This window comes from Scyliorhinus torazame, chromosome 6 (assembly GCF_047496885.1).
Source record: "Scyliorhinus torazame isolate Kashiwa2021f chromosome 6, sScyTor2.1, whole genome shotgun sequence".
NCBI lineage: Eukaryota > Metazoa > Chordata > Chondrichthyes > Carcharhiniformes > Scyliorhinidae > Scyliorhinus > Scyliorhinus torazame.
In genome coordinates, this window is record NC_092712.1 from 149478180 (window position 1) to 149491097 (window position 12918).

The following is a 12918-nucleotide window of genomic DNA, read 5'->3' on the forward strand; positions in this document are numbered from 1 at the left end:
AGGAATGGGCTGCAGAGGGCCGGGCTGCAGAGGAATGGGCTGCAGGGGAACGGGCTGCAGAGGAATGGGCTGCAGAGGAATGGGCTGCAGGGGAATGGGCTGCAGGGGAACGGGCTGCAGGGGAACGGGCTGCAGAGGAACGGGCTGCAGAGGAACGGGCTGCAGAGGAACGGGCTGCAGAGGAACAGGCTACAGAGGAACAGGCTACAGGGGAACGGGCTGCAGAGGAACGGGCTGCAGAGGAACAGTCTGCAGAGGACTGGGCTGCAGAAGAACGGGCTGCAGAAGAACAGACTGCAGAGGAATGGGCTGCAGAGGACTGGGCTGCAGAAGAACGGGCTGCAGAGGAACGGGCTGCAGAGGAACGGGCTGCAGAGGAACGGGCTGCAGGGGAACGGGCTGCAGGGGAACGGGCTGCAGAGGGTCAGATGGTGGTCACACAGGCTGGAGCGCCGGCTGCCCAATAGGTGGAGGAGGAGGAGGTGCCAAGGAGGCGCCGCATGAGGTCTCGTGTGTACCGCCACCACCTGCCATTCGAGGACCTGCTGTGTCATAATATACACCAGCATACCATGGTGCAGACACACACACTGATGGACACACAGCAAGACCAATCAACACACAACACCGCAGCCAATCACCAGTTAGAGCACACTCACTATAAAGACAGAGGGCATCACTTTTCCCACTCATTCGGGATGCAGCCTCTCAGAAGGTCAGAGCTTACAGCTTACAGCACAGATCTTCACCATGTGCTGAGTGCATAGACTAGTTAGGATAGGCATAGGTCTTTAGTTTAATCTAACATCGTGTTAACCCACAGTGAAAGTATGTTCAACAGTTTCTAGCTTAATAAAACAGTGTTGTACGATTTTAAGTGTTGGTGGCCTGTATGTTCCACGGATCCAGAGCACCCAACACACCATGCTGGACAGGGCCTGCCGTTGCAGACTCCGGATGAGCAGAGAGACAGTGCGACAGATCTGCCAGATTATGGCATACCTGGCACTGCGTGGGTATGGGGGAGGACACCCGCTGCCGGTGACCATCAGGACATGGGGCACAGGCAGGCAGGGGAGGCCGCACGACCTGTGAGCCAGGCTCAACGCGCACTGGATGCTCTGATCGCCTCCAGGATCACCAACTAGGAGGGCGGGGCTTTGGGGGGGGGGGGGTGTTGGCCAGGGACACGGATACCACATCCCAAAGCCACAACCCCTCACTTCCACACCACCAACCGCCCGCTTGCACACCCCTGTGTTATACATACCTGCGGCGCTACGAGCTGGGGGCCCTGGGTTGGCAGTGAAATCGGTCTGTAAGACCCACACTGCAGGGGATCCTTGTCCCGCTTCAGGATCAAGGAGATCAGTGCCCGGGACATCGTCGGGGGCAAAGCCCCCTCTCCCTTGCCTCATTGAAGGTCCTAACTAACAGCGGGCCCAACAGGTCCATATATTTTTTATAGAATTCGACCGGGAAACCGTCCGGCCCCGGTGCCTTCCCCGCCTGCATGCTTCCTATCCCTTTGGCCAGCTCCTCCAGCCCAATCGGGGCCCCCATTCCCGCCACCAGTCCCGCTTCCACCTTTGGAAACCTCAATTGGTCCAGGAAGCGGCCCATCCCTCCCTCCTCCCGTGGGGGCTCGGATCGGTACAATTCCTCGTAGAAGCCCCTGAAGACCCCATTGATGCCAGCTCCACTCCGCACCACGCTCCCTCCCCTGTCCTTAACTCCCCCGATCTCCCTAGCTGCGTCCCGCTTCCGAAGCTGATGCGCCAGCATTCGGCTTGCCTTTTCCCCATACTCGTAAATCGCCCCCTGGGCCTTCCTCCACTGCACCTCCGCCTTCCTGGTAGTCACCAGGTCAAATTCGGCCTGGAGGCTACGCTTCTTCCTCAACAATCCTTCCTTGGGCTCCTCCGCATACCTCCTGTCTACCCTCACCATCTCCCCCACCAGCCTCTCCCTCTCCCCCCGCTCCTTCCGCTCCTTGTGGGCCCTAATGGAGATCAGCTCTCCCCTCACCACCTCCTTCAGTGCCTCCCATACCATCCCCACTCGGACCTCCCCGTTGTCGTTGGTCTCCAGGTACCTCTCTATACTTCCTCGGACCCGCTCGCTCACCTCCTCGTCCGCGAACAGCCCCACCTCCAAGCGCCACAGCGGGCGCTGGTCCCTCTCCTCCCCCATCTCCAAGTCCACCCAATGCGGGGCGTGGTCCGAAATGGCTATTGCCGAATACTCAGTATCCTCTACTCTCGCTATCAACGCCCTACTCAAGATGAAAAAGTCGATTCGGGAATAAGCCTTTTGGACATGTGAAAAGAATGAAAATTCCCTCGCCCCCGGCCTTGCAAATCTCCAAGGGTCCACCCCTCCCATCTGGTCCATAAACTCCCTCAGCACCTTAGCCGCCGCCAGCTTCCTACCCATCCTAGACCTGGAGTGATCCAGTGCCGGGTCCAGCACTGTGTTAAAGTCTCCCCCCATTATCAGGCCCCCCACTTCCAAGTTTGGGATCCGACCCAACATGCGCCAAATAAAACCCGCATCGTCCCAGTTCGGGGCATACACATTGACCAGTACCACCCTCTCTCCCTGCAGCTTACCACTAACCATTACGTACCTACCGCCATTGTTTGCCACAATACTCGACGCCTCAAACGACACCTTTCCCACCAAGATCGCCACCCCTTGATTTTTGGCATCCAGCCCCGAGGGAAACACCTGACCTACCCACCCTTTCCTCAGTCTTACCTGCTCTGCCACCTTCAGGTGTGTCTCCTGGAGCATAACCACATCCGCCTTGAGCCCCTTCAGGTGTGCAAACATGCGGGCTCGCTTAACCGGCCCATTCAGTCCCCTTACGTTCCAGGTTATCAGCCGGATCAGGGGGCTACCCGCCCCCCCTCCCCTGCTGACTAGCCATGACCCCTCCTCGGCCAGCCACGTGCCCGCACCCCACACCCGGCCCGTTCCCCACAGCGGCATACCCCCGTCTCGACCCCCCCACTCGCTCCAGCTCCTCCTTGGCCAGAGCAGCAGCAACTCGATTCCCCCCCCACCTAACACCCCCCCCCCCCACCTTCCCCCCCGTCTAGGACCCATCCTAGCTGATTTACTCCCCCCATTACACTTCCGCAAGTCAGCTGACTCCTGCTGACCCCGACCACTCCCGTCTCTCCTTCGACTCCTCCCATTATGTGGCACACCCTCCTCTCCCATCCCCATCCATAGCCTCCCCCCTCCCCCTTCCGTTCTAAGCACGGGAAACAACCCTCGCTTCCCCGCCCCGGCCCCGCCCCCTCCAGTCTTCAGCGCGGGAAAAAGCCCGCGCTTTCCACCTACCAGGCCCCGCCACCTCTGACGCAGCTCCTTTTACAGGCCCGGTCCCCCACCCCTGACTCGGGCCTCCCCCTCCCCCGCGGGGCCCCATCTCACCTCCAAGAGCCCACACCCGACCAACCCAACCAAAACAGTGCCCAACCCGCCCCAGCCACCCTCACCAACCCAAAAGAGAAAAAAACACAAAGAAAAAGAAACCCGGAGCAATACAAAGGCCCCTCCCGCGAAACAAAAATAAACATAGCATATCAACCGCAGTCCCCAATCGCCCGTCCCGACCCTCAATCTGTGTCCAACATCTCGGCCTGAACAAAGGCCAACGCCTCCTCCGGAGACTCAAAATAATGGTGCCGGTCCTTGTAGGTAACCCACAGTCGCGCCGGCTGCAACATGCCAAACTTCACCCCCTTCCTGTGCAGCACCGCCTTCGCTCGATTGTATTTGGCCCTCCTCTTCGCCACCTCCGCACTCCACTCTTGATATAGCCGAACCTCCGCGTTCTCCTACCTGCTGCTCCTCTCCTTCTTGGCCCACCTGAGCACACACTCCCGATCGATGAACCGATGTAACCTCACCAGCACCGCCCGCGGAGGCTCGTTAGCCTTGGGCCTCCTCGCCAACACTCTATGGGCCCCCTCCAGCTCCAGGGGCCCCTGGAAGGACCCCGCTCCCATCAGCGAGTTCAACATGGTGACCACATAGGCCCCCACGTGCGGCCCCTCCAGCCCCTCCGAGAGGCCCAGAATCCGCAGATTCTTCCGCCTCGACCGATTCTCCATCTCCTCGAACCGCTCCTGCCATTTCTTGTGGAGCGCCTCGTGCGCCTCCACCTTTACCGCCAGGCCTAAGATCTCATCCTCATTGTCAGAGATCTTTTGTCGGGCCTCGCGGATCGCCACTCCCTGGGCCGTCTGTGTCTCCAGCAGCTTATCAATAGAAGCCTTCATCGGCTCAAGCAGGCCCCAGGTTGCTGCTGCTGCTGACCGACCTTCCTCTAACGCTCCGCGAGATAGTCTAGGAACGGTTGCCACCGCCTGTAGAACCCCTGCGCAGACCCTCTCAAGGCGAACTTAATCCTCTCCAACTTTATAAACCCAGCCATATCATTTATCCAGGCCTCCACGCTGGGGGGCTTCGGCTCCTTCTACATTAGCAAGATCCTTCGCCGGGCTACTAGGGACGGAAAGGCCAGAATGCCGGCCTCTTTCGCCTCCTGCACTTCCGGCTCGTCCACTACTCCAAATATTGCTAGCCCCCTGCTTGGCTTGATCCGGACTTTCACCACCTGAGATATTGCTCCCGCCACTCCTCTCCAGAACCCTCCAGTGCCGGGCATGACCAAAACATATGGACATGGTTCGCCGGGCTTCCCGAGCACCTTCCACATCTGTCCTCTACCCCAAAGAACCTGCTCAACCTCGCCCCCATCAGGTGAGCTCTGTGAACCACCTTAAATTGTATCAGGCTGAGCCTGGTACACGAGGAGGAGGAATCAACCCTACCTAGGGCATCCGCCCACAGACCTTCCTCGATCTCCTCCCCCAGCTCCTCCTCCCATTTACCCTTCAACTCTTCTACCAACGCTTCCCCATCTTCTTTCATCTCCTGGTGTATTTCCGACACCTTACCCTCCCCAATCCATGCGCCCGAGATCACCCTGTCTTCAATTTCTTGTGCCGGGAGGAACGGGAATTCCCTCACCTGTCGCCTTACAAAAGCCCTCACCTGCATATATCTAAAGGCATTTCCCGGGGGTAACTCAAACAACTCCTCCAGTGCCCCTAGGCTCGCAAACGTTCCGTCAATGAACAGGTCCCCCATTCTTCTAATCCCCGCCCGATGCCAGCTCTGGAACCCCCCGTCCATCTTCCCCGGGATAAACCGATGGTTACCCCTGATCGGGGACCACACCGATGCTCCCATTGCACCCCGGTGCCATCTCCAATGGCCCCAGATCCTTGGCATTGCCGCCACCACCGGGCTCGTGGTATACTTTGTCGGCGAGAGCGGCAGCAGTGCCGTCACCAACGCCCCCAGACTTGTTCCTTTGCAGGACGCCATCTCCATCCTCTTCCATGCCGCCCCCTATCCCTCCATAACCCACTTGCGGATCATCGACACATTTGCTGCCCAGTAGTAGCTCCCCAGGTTTGGCAGCGCCAACCCTCCTCGGTCCCTACTGCGTTCCAGGAACCCTCTCCTTACCCTCGGGGTCTTACTCGCCCACACAAACCCCATAATACTCCTGCCTACTCTCTTAAAAAAGGCCTTAGTGATCACAATGGGAAGGCACTGAAACACAAACAAAAACTTCGGAAGGACCACCATTTTGACCGATTGCACTCTACCCGCCAGCGAGAGCGGTAGCATGTCCCATCTTTTAAAATCCTCCTCCATTTGCTCCACCAACCTCGTCAGATTCAGTTTATGTAGGGCCCCCCAGCTCCTGGCTATCTGGATCCCCAGATACCAAAAGCTCCCCTCCGCCTTCCTCAGCGGTAGGTCCCCTATCCCTCTTTCTTGGTCCCCCGCCTGTAATACAAAAAGCTCACTCTTCCCTACATTGAGCTTATAGCCCGAAAACTCCCCAAACTCCCTTAGAGCCTGCATGACCTCCACCATCCCCTCCATTGGATCCGCCACGTAGAGCAACAGGTCATCCGCATATAGCGACACCCGATGCTCTTCTCCCCCTCAGACCACCCCCCTCCATTTGTTAGACTCCCTCAATGACATGGCCAATGGTTCGATCGCCAATGCGAACAACAGGGGGGACAGGGCCACCCCTGCCTCGTCCCTCGGTACAGCCGAAAGTACTCCGACCTCCGCCGGTTCGTCACTACACTCGCCACCGGGGCTCTGTAAAGGAGCTTAACCCAACTGATAAACCCTCCCCTGAACCCAAACCTACGCAGCACCTCCCAGAGATACTCCCACTCTACTCGGCCAAAGGCCTTCTCCGCGTCCATAGCTGCCACTATCTCCGCCTCTCCCTCCTCCGATGGCATCATTATCACGTTTAAGATCCGCCGCACATTGGTGTTTAGTTGCCTGCCCTTTACAAATCCTGTCTGGTCCTCATGAATCACCCCCGGGACACAGTCCTCGATCCTCGTGGCCAGCACTTTTACCAGCAACTTTAAATCCACATTAAGAAGCGAGATCGGCCTGTACGATCCACATTGCAGTGGGTCCTTGTCCCGCTTTAGGATCAACTAAATTGTCGCTTACGACATTGTCGGAGGTAGGGTCCCCTCCTCTCTTGCCTCATTAAAGGTCCTCACTAATAGCGGGGCCAACAGGTCTACGTACTTCCTGTAGAACTCCACCGGGAACCCGTCCGGCCCCGGGGCCTTCCCTGCCTGCATACTCCCCAAACCCTTGCTCAGCTCCTCCAACCCAATTGGTGCCCCCAGACCAGCCACTTCTTGCTCCTCCACCCTCGGGAAACTCAGCTGGTCTAGGAATCGTCTCATACCCTCTTCCCCTGCTGGGGGCTGGGATCTGTACAGCTCTTCATAGAAGGCCTTAAATACCTCCTTTATTTTCGTCGCACTCCGAACCGTGGCTCCCCTTCCATCTTTGACTCCCCCTATTTCCCTCGCTGCCATCCTTTTACGGAGCTGGTGTGCCAGCATCTGACTAGCCTTTTCCCCATACTCATAGGTCGCCCCCTGCGCTTTCCTCCACTGTGTCTCCGCCTTCCCTGTGGTCAACAGGTCAAACTCCATCTGGAGCCGTCGTCTTTCCCCAAGTAATCTTTCCTCCGGGGCCTCTGCGTATCTCCTGTCCGCTCTCAAAATCTCCTCCATGAACCTTTCCCTTTCCATGCCCTCTGTCTTCTTCCTGTGAGCCCTAGTGGAGATTAGCTCTCCCCTGACCACCGCCTTCAACGCCTCCCATACCACCCCTACTCGCACCTCCCCGTTGTCATTGGCCTCCAGGTACCTTTCGATACACCCACTCACCTTCCCACACACACCCTCGTCCGCCAGCAGTCCCACATCCAGCCGCTACAGCGGGCGTTGGTCCCTCTTCTCTCCCAGCTCCAGTTCCACTCAGTGTGGGGCATGGTCCGAAATGGCTATGGCCAAATACTCCGTCCCCTCCACCCTCGGGATGAGCGCCCTACCCAGAACAAAGAAATCTATCCGGGAGTAGGCTTTGTGTACATGGGAAAATAAAAAAAATTTCCTGGCCTGCGGCCTTGCAAACCACCATGGGTCCACTCCCCCCATCTGATCCATAAACCCCCTAAGTACCTTGGCCGCTGCCGTCCTCTTTCCAGTCCTTATTTGGAGCGGTCCAGTGCTGGATCCAACACTGTATTGAAGTCCCCTCCCATTATCAGGCCTCCTTTCTCCAGGTCTGGAATGCGCCCCAACATGCGCTTCATGAATCCTGCATCATCCCAGTTCGGGGCGTACACGTTTACCAACACCACCCACGTCCCCTGCAGCCTACCGCTCACCATTACATATCGCCCCCCATTGTCCACCTCAATAGTCTTGGCCTCAAATGACACCCACTTTCCCACTAATATTGCCACCCCTCTATTCTTCGCGTCCAGTCCCGAGTGGAATACCTGTCCTACACATCCCTTTCTTAACCTGACCTGGTCCGCCACCTTCAGGTGAGTCTCTTGGAGCATGACCACGTCCGCCTTCAGTCCCTTTAAGTGCGCGAACACTCGAGCCCTCTTCACCGGCCCATTCAGCCCCCTCACGTTCCACATTATCAGCCGGATTGGAGGGGCTCTCACCCCCGCCCCCTGCCGACTAGCCATCTCCTTTTCTGGGCCAGTCCCGTGTCCATGCCTCCCTCACCCTCCAGTCCCCCAGACGGGGGACCCCCGTCCCGACCACCTCTTCCATATCCCATTCCCTTTCGGCCAGTGCAGCAACAACCCTTTCCCCCCCCCCCACACCTCCCCTCCCCCCGCTAGACCCCTGTCTAGCTTTTTTGCTCCCCCCATGTCACTCCCGTATGTCAGCTGACACCCGCTGACCCCGGCTACCCCCGCTATCCCTTTGACCTCCCCGTGTGGGAGTTCCCCCTCCCACCTTTCTTCCCGCGCGCGGGAAAAACAAAACCCCGCGCTTTCCAAAGCCCGTTCCGCCCCCTCTGGCGCAGCTCCTGTCGCGGCCTTGTCTCTCTCCCCCAGCCCATGTAACATTTCCTGCGCGTGATTGTGATTGACCCCCTATATACAACAACCATCACACATCAAACCTCAAATATCCCCCCCATCCTCACAAACCCTCAGTTAGAGTCCAACTTTTCAGTTTGTATAAATGTCCACACCTCTTCAGGCGTTTCAATGTAGTAGTGTTGGCCCTTGTATGTGACCCACAGTCGTGCTGGCTGCAGCATTCCGAATTTCACTTCTTTCCGGTACAACGCCGCTTTGGCCCGGTTGAAACCCGCTCTCCGCTTTGCAACCTCCGTGCTCCAGTCCGGGTATATTCGGATCTCTGCATTGTCCCACTTGCTGCTCCGCTACTTCTTGGCCCATTTCAGGACCCACTCTCTGTCCGTGAACCGGTGGAACCTCACCACCATCGCTCTTGGCGGCTCATTTGCCCGGGGCCTCCTCGCCAGCACCCGGTGTGCCCCGTCCAACTCCAGCGGCCTCGAAGGGGCCTCCTTGCCCATCATCGCCCCAAGCATCGTGCTCGCGTATGCCCCGGCACCGGCCCCTCCGCTCATTCAGGGAGACCCAGGATCCGCAGATTCTTTCTCCTCGACCTGTTCTCCAGGTCTTCGAGTCTTCCCGCCCACCTCCTGTGCAGCGCCTCGCTCTGCTCCACTCTCGCCACCAGGCCCGAGATCTCATCCTCGTTCTGACCAACTCTTTTTTGTACCTCCTGGATCTGAACCTCGTGGGCCTTCTGGGTGATCCCTAGTGCTTCGATTGCCGAAAGCATAGGCGCAAGCATTTCCTTACGCATCTCCTCGCGATGCTCCTCGAAGCAGTGCCTAATAAACTCCTGCATCTCCACTTTGTCTCTGGCCGCCGCCATTCTATCTTGCTTCCCCGGTCCTTCCCGCTGCTCCAGCTCCTGCAGCTCACCTTTGACACTGGCCGCCGCCATTTTTTCATTTTTCCCCGGTTTTTCCCGTTGCTTCAATGCCACTTTTGTGGCCGTTGCGCTTCGAGTCCGTTTCATGCAAGTTGGAGGGGGACCTCCCTCTTACCTTCCACGGGTGAGTTTTAAAAAAAAATCCCGTTGGGGCTCTTCTAGCGAGCCCGAAAGTCCGTGGTAGCGGGAGCTGCCGAATCGTGCGGCTCAGCTCCGCATTGCCGCACCCGGAAGTCCATTTCTACATCTTTCTGTTGTAACTCCGCCAATTTTCCTGAACTAAAAAATCCGCCTCATCCTCCACCCGTTCTTGTCCTTTTTTCAACCATCTGATCAAAAATCGTTTCTGATAATTGCACTTCAACTGCATCTTCACTCTTTGATTTCTCCTCTTGTCTTAACCTGTGACTTTGCGACCGGGTTACTACACAATCCGGAAAAATCCCAGGATATTCGTCCTTCAACCCTTCAGTTGTCTGATTTTCCACTGGCTTATAAACCACAGTAGGCATCACTCCCACCTGCGATGTAGCTATATCATTACCCAAAATAAACTGTATGCCTGGACAAGATAGTTTCTCTATTACTCGTACTACCACTTCACCACTCTTCACTGGACTTTCCAACCTTACCTTATATAATGGAATGCTACTCCTCTCACCCTGAATTCCACATATCACCTCCTTTTCTGGCAACATTCTTCCCAAACTACATAATTCCTCATCTCTTACCATTAAAGATTGACTGGCCCCTGTATCTCTTAAAATTGTGACTTCTTTACCTGCTCCTCCTGATACACATGAGTAAACTTTACCCACACAAGTAAATTATTTAAAGACATCTGGCACATTCTTAACAATTATTTCTTGAACAGGCTGTACAATCATTTGCACCTCCTTCACTTCCCTTGGGCTTTCCTTTACCACTCTAACAAATCCCACAGTCTTATCCTGTTTTACCACATCAGCCTTCCCAGTGCTTTTCTTCAACCACCGACACTGTGACTTTACATGGCCTAGTTTATTACAGTGAAAACATTTGAAACTTTTCATTTCTTTTTCACCCTCCTGGATTTCTTTTTTAATCTGAGGTACACTCTCCTTATTATCTCCCATCAGATCACCTTTACCTTTACCTCTTGAGTATTTCTCATGTCCCCAGTTTCTATCCCTCACTGGCTGAAACTGATGTCGGAAACCAATCTTTGATTTATGAACTAATTCATAATCATCTGCCATTTCTGCTGCTAATCTCGGAGTTTTAACCCTCTGTTCTTCCACATGAGTTCTCACTACATCAGGAATTGAATTTTTAAACTCCTCCGAAAGTATAATTTCTCTGAGAGCTTCATACGTTTGGTCTATTTTCAAAGCTCTTATCCACCTATCAAAATTACTTTGTTTGAGCCTTTCAAACTCCATGTATGTTTGACCAAATTCTTTCCTTAAATTTCTAAACCTTTCTCTGTAAGCTTCAGGCACTAGCTCATATGCACTTAAGATGGATTTCTTCACCTCCTCATATGTTCCAGATACCTCCTCCGGTAGTGATGCAAACACTTCACTCGCTCTACCTACCAGCTTTGTTTGAATTAGTAATACCCACGTGTCCTGTGGCCATTTCATTTGTTTAGCTACCTTCTCAAATGAAATGAAAAAGGCTTCCACTTCCTTCTCGCCAAACCTTGGCAATGCTTGGACATATTTAAATAGATTCCCACCACGCCTTCGAACTATCCTCATCACTATCATCCAACTGTACGTTTCCCTTTACGTCTGCCAATTTTAATTGACTGTCATGTTTCATGGCCATTTTCTGAAGTTCAAACTCCCTCTCTTTATCTTTTCCCCTGATCTGTATCTCCCTTTCTTTTTCTTTATGTTCTTCTAGGGCTATTCTTTCTTTTCTCCTTTCTCCTCTCTCCTTTTCTTTTTCCTCTCTCCCTCTTTCTTTTTCCTCTCTCTCTCTTTCTCCTCTCTCTCTCTCGTATTCAAGCCGCTTTAATTCTTTCTCATGTTCCATTTGTTTAATTTGCAACTGAATTTTTGCTATTTCCAATGAGTCAAACTCTATCTCAGGCAACTTTAAATACTTAACCACCGGCATAATTACCTCAACTTTTCACATTTTGTCAGGTAATGTTAACTGCAATGTTTTTGCCAGACCCAACAGTCTGCATTTAATCTCTGTCCGTAAGGTACTGTGTGTGACAGTCTCCATCCCCAAAAACTTCTGAGCCTCTGAAAGAGCCATTGTCCACAACACACTTAAACTAAAATACCACACCGGAAAAGCAACAATCCTTCACTGTCTTTAAGTTCACAAAAGCCAATCCAATAGATAGACTTTTATCCCGGACAAGCCCCCAATTGTTATGGGAGAGGCATTTTCAGAACCCCAAAATGTATCATGGAATTCAACCAACCCTTTAATGTATTGGTGCTTTTGAAGCACACGGCTTGTCCTCCAGGTGTGGTATTACAATTATGGACACGTGGTGTTGCTAACTTTTGGTTGGCTCTTAAATGTTGCCCGTTGTATCTTTACTTAATTTGATCTGTTTCTATAACAAAGAACAAAGAACAAAGAACAAAGAAATGTACAGCACAGGAACAGGCCCTTCGGCCCTCCAAGCCCGTGCCGACCATACTGCCCGACTAAACTACACTCTTCTACACTTCCTGGGTCCGTATCCTTCTATTCCCATCCTATTCATATATTTGTCAAGATGCCCCTTAAATGTCCCTATCGTCCCTGCTTCCACTACCTCCTCCGGTAGTGAGTTCCAGGCACCCACTACCCTCTGCGTAAAAAACTTGCCTCGTACATCTACTCTAAATTTTGCCCCTCTCACCTTAAACCTATGCCCCCTAGTAATTGACCCCTCTACCCTGGGGAAAAGCCTCTGACTATCCACTCTGTCTATGCCCCTCATAATTTTGTATACCTCTATCAGGTCGCCCCTCAACCTCCTTCGTTCCAGTGAGAACAAACCGAGTTTATTCAATCGCTCCTCATAGCTTATGCCCTCCATACCAGGCAACATTCTGGTAAATCTCTTCTGCACCCTCTCTAAAGCCTCCACATCCTTCTGGTAGTGTGGCGACCAGAATTGAACACTATACTCCAAGTGTGGCCTAACTAAGGTTCTATACAGCTGCAACATGACTTGCCAATTCTTATACTCAATGCCCCGGCCAATGAAGGCAAGCATGCCGTATGCCTTCTTGACTACCTTCTCCACCTGTGTAGCCCCTTTCAGTGATCTGTGGACCTGTACTCCTAGATCTCTTTGACTTTCAATACTCTTGAGGGTTCTACCATTCACTGTATATTCCCTACCTGCATTAGCCCTTCCAAAATGCATTACCTCACATTTGTCCAGGTTAAACTCCATCTGCCATCTCTCCGCCCAAGTCTCCAGACAATCTAAATCCTGCTGTATCCTCAGACAGTCCTCATCGCTATCCGCAATTCCACCAACCTT